The sequence below is a fragment of the Salvelinus sp. IW2-2015 genome, linkage group LG1 (genome assembly GCF_002910315.2).
Source record: "Salvelinus sp. IW2-2015 linkage group LG1, ASM291031v2, whole genome shotgun sequence".
NCBI classification, from domain to species: Eukaryota; Metazoa; Chordata; class Actinopteri; order Salmoniformes; family Salmonidae; genus Salvelinus; species Salvelinus sp. IW2-2015.
Window position 1 is genome coordinate 56,230,090 of NC_036838.1, and position 5,104 is coordinate 56,235,193.

Here is a 5,104-nt window from a genome sequence, read left to right on the forward strand (position 1 = left end):
GCCTATTTCCATTCTTCAGACTCTTGAACGGCTGCACCCTCTGCTGCACCTCCATTGTTCAGTGTCTTATTCCTCTGGCCTCACTTGCATCAGCATGTTAGCAGCACTCTTTATCTCCCTGCCAAACCTTTTAATACACCCCAGCGTTCTCTGTGACCCCACACGTATCATATCTGATGTGACATTATGATTCAGAACATGCCTCCACAGCCTTTCAACGTTTTTTATAGCTACCCATGTTGCCACAAATATTTACAGTGTGTTTCTGGCCTGTAAATGTAGTGTAATATAGAACACCCCCATCAACTGAATGAGTCACCATATAGTGTGGTGGAAATTGCCCAACCATTATGTGGGTTGGTGGATGGGTTGGTGGAAATTGCCCAACCATTATGTAGTTGGTGGAAATTACCATCAGTTGAGGATGACGGGGTCTCCTTTATGTAGACGTGTAAAAATGATGTTGAATAATTATAAACAACGTTTATCAACCGGACTCCATTACTATGTGAATGCTATAGGTCCATAATCATATCCAGTGGGTATAGCCAAGGTTGTGAGCCTTGCGTCACCACTCGGATACTATAAGATGCATGTGTCTAAGTTTACCGTTTTGCAGTTATTAAGCCTGCTGTTGTGTTCGTTTCATGTTATTTCATTCTGTGTTCCCGGTCCAAAATGACCGCCCCATTATAGCTGATTATAAATCCATAATAATACAAATATTGTCACCTTCCTTTGTGTTAGATCTTTTTATCAACTTAAGTTCTTGTGAACATTACAAGTTTTGAACTTCTATTTTCTATGTATGGCCTGTAGGCCTCATTGACCTGAGCTCATACAACTCGTTTTGAAGTAAAAAAACATAATGCATGGATTATTTTGACTATAACAAATACTCAGATGAAACATATTGTGCTATTTATCACAGACTGTTTTCTGTCAAAGTTTAACAAGGACGCTCTCCTCCTCACCAGTGTCATGATCAAAGATATGATCAAGAGCCTCACATACAGTATATCTATATATTATTGAAACAATGTTGAAATTGTTTGTGAGAATGCCAACAGGTTTGGTTCCCGTGGTGGAAAGATTCTATTTGGGAAAGGTTCCCGTGGGAGTTGCCATGGAAGCCAAGAAGGGGAGTGAGGTGTGTGTGCATGTGCTCAAACACACATGCATTTTTATTTCATTTTTTACCTTTATTTAACTAGGCAAGTCAGTTAAGAACTAATTCTTATTTACAATGACAGCCTACCAGGGACCAGTGGGTTAACTGCCTTGTTCAGGGGCAGAACAACAGATTTTTACCTTGTCAGTTCGGGGATTCAATCCAGCAACCTTTTGGTTACGGGTCCAATGCCCTAAACGTGGCTACCTGCCGTCCCAAATGCATCTGGGAGCTCTGGGAGAGGAAGTGTGTCCATCTGATGAATGGGCATGTGCCTGAACTCAATTTTATACACTAATTGTAGTCTCACCCATTCATTTCTAATGACTGGTCATTTTTGACCGGGAACACCACAGGTGTACAAAAGTTAAATAAAACACCCAAAAGGTAATGAAAATCATCAAAATGTATCTTGTGTTTTCAGATGCCCTGTGTGGACAGAGTCATGGAACCTTAAATGAACTACATTTTTTAGAGAGAAAACTAAATTGGTCCAATTGACCGGAACACAGCAGGAGGGTTAAGAGGCTAAGGCTCAAAGAGCCAATATCTCCAAATCAATGTCCAAGCATTAAATGACTGAGTTACCCATAGCTCAGAGATGCACAGTTAGAGACCGAGCATATACTCTATGTATATTATGAACAACATTTCACCAAATAATAATTCAAGGAATATTACTCAGAAATGTGAGGACTACGGTTCATGTACATTTAAAAGTAATCATATGTATTACAGTTACAGAAATTAGAATACAATTAACAGATGGCACATACCAGAAATCTTCACAATAAAAATAATACAAAATATCTTAAATCTTAACAGCATAGAAAATTCACCACTAAGACATAGAAATGTTTACCAATAACTCCATGATCTAAGTTAATACCCTGCCATCATTCTTCCAAGAGCGTCCCAGTATGTCCTACTATCTAGTTAAAATCACTTTGCATGGCCCAAAACATGACAAAATAAATAAAACTTAACATGCATTCTCCAATCTAATCAGCCACCACACCTCAACACTTTATGATAGGAGCACACCCCGTGTGTTGCTCCTTTTTGAACTATCCTTTGTCCGACGAACAGAATAACACAGTGTTTCTGTAACAATAAATCCATAGCACTTAAAGTACACTGAAACATATCAAAATGCATAGCTCTTTATGAACTCTTGAAACAATCCAAACAATTTATTTCAAACAATAACGTTAATTCTGAATTATGTATGCAACAACACACAACCCGTTATCAGGGAACCAGTGTCCAAAGGGTATTTTCGATAATACTGTCACACCTTCTTCACAGAGAATTGTTAGGCTTTTATGGTGGAATTGATCCGTGGTAATAAAACTGAGATCAGCACTACAGTAAATGAACATCCACATATGCTAATGTGGTTATAGAAAAACAGTCCTCTTGTCTTTGTAACTGAACTGGGTAACACTTTATAATAACCTTCATGAATAAAACTGCCCTTATGCATACATACCTGGCCTTATCATGACAGACATGAGGCTAAATGCTAAATTAGATACAAGTGATATTACAGTATCTAGTGATACTGCATATCCCTCCATACTTGTACTGAAGGACTTTAGGACAAAGCCTGACTGGAAAGCCATGTACTCTTCACAGAAATATCCCATTGAATGAAAAGTCCAAGTTACAGACGATTCAAGTTAGGATGCAGTGCACAGTTAATAAATTCCTTTCAGCTACTAATGCAACATTTTCAGGCCTACTACAAGTTTGAATGGAAATCTGAACACAGACTATCCTACAGCATTGATCGTTCYTTCCGCACTTAGGTAACACTGCCCTCTACCCTCACTGCAGTTACTGCTCTGAGACTGAGGTGGGCCCTGTCGAGACATAACCCTTTAACCCTAATCAAACTCCKTCTGCACTTGTGTAGAGATATGAGAGGAGTGGATGGGTTTGAGCACTATTTCACAAGTAATACCGAGGTTGGTAAATAGGTTAATACCTGGTAACAATAATTGTAACAAAGCACACCCTGTCATGACYACCATTTACATGTTATGACTATGTTTCATTATTTGGGTGTTTTTGGAGCCTTTGCTCATGTTTTTTTTTTCAGAGCACCCGTACTGCACAACGAGGATGAGGAAAGGAATCGCTCATTGGGGTAAGTCTGGACCCTTCTATAAAATACCATTTACATAAAAAAAAAAGATTTGGTTCTGAAAAGCTTACCTTCTGTAATGTTCCACCTGGCCTATCAAAGGGAAAGGCAAAGCTACTACCATATTGCTTATACCTCTCAAATTATTTCAGATCTAAATCTGGTGTTGTTTCRGGACAGAGCCAATGTTTAGTACCCTGGCCTYCAAAAAGTTCTCAGTAGACAAAGAGCTATGGTAATATTTTTCATTTTCTATTTGACTCTGATACAAAGGAGTACCATCTGTCTATTGAAAATAATGATGCCATGTTTGAGTCCATGTCTGAGTCCATGTTTGAGTCCATGTTTGTTCATGAATGTATAATGTCCTACAGTATTGCTTTCTGATGATTGGAGTAAGGTTTTGAAATATTTAGTTATATTCTTTTACGTCAGTCATTTCAAGACAATCATAATTTAATTTACCCATTAATGTTTTCTTTCTGATCTGGTTGTTACTTTCGTAAGGACACCACCAGGAGAGTGTAGTTGTTACTTTCGTAAGGACACCACCAGGAGAGTGTAGTTGTTACTTTCGTAAGGACAAGGGAAAGGCAAGCTACTACCATATGCTTATACCTCTCAAATTATTCAAGATCTAAATCTGGTGTTGTTTCCGGACAGAGCCAATGTTAGTACCCTGGCCTACAAAAAGTTCTCAGTAGACAAAGAGCTATGGTAATATTCATTTTCTATTTGACTCTGATACAAAGGAGTACCATCTGTCTATTGAAAATAATGATGCCATGTTTGAGTCCATGTCTGAGTCCATGTTTGAGTCCATGTTTGTTCATGAATGTATAATGTCTACAGTATTGCTTTCTGATGATTGGAGTAAGGTTTTGAAATATAGTTATATTCTTTTACGTCAGTCATTTTCAAGACAATCATAATTTAATTTACCCATTAATGTTTTCTTTCTGACTGGTTGTTACTCCGTAAGGACACCACCAGGAGAGTGTAGTTGTTACTTTCGTAAGGACACCACCAGGAGAGTGTAGTTGTTAACTTTCGTAAGGACAGCACCAGGAGAGTGTAGTTATTACTTTCGTAAGGACACCATCAGGAGGAGTGTAGTTGTTAACTTCGTAAGGACACCACCAAGAAGTGAGTTTTTACTCCGTAAGGACCCACCAGGAGAGTGTAGTTGTTACTTTCGTAAGGACACCACAGGAGAGTGTAGTTGTATACTTTCGTAAGGACACAGGACAAAGTGTAGTGTTACTTCGTAAGGACACCCCAGGAGAGTGTAGTTATTACTTCGTAAGGACCCACCAGGAAGTGTATCGTACTTTCGTAAGGACACCACCAGGAGAGTGTAGTTGTTACTTTCGTAAGATACCATCAGGAAGTGTAGTTGTTACCTTTCATAAGACACCATCAGGAGAGTGTAGTTGTTACTTTGTAAGGACACCACCAGGAAGTGTAGTTGTTACTTTCGTAAGGACACCACCAGGAGAGTGTAGTTACTTTCGTAAGGACACCACAGGCGAGTGTAAGTTTACTTTAAAGGACACACAGGAGAGTGTAGTTATTACTTTCGTAAGGACACACAAGGAGAGTGTAGTTCGTTCTTTCGTAAGGACACCACCAGAGAGTGTAGTTATTACTTCGTAAGGACACCACCAGGAGAGTGTAGTCGTTACTTTCGTAAGGACACCACCAGGAGTGTAGTTGTTACTTTCGTAAGGACACACCACAGGAGAGTGTAGTTTATTACTTTTGGGTAAGGACACCACCAGAGC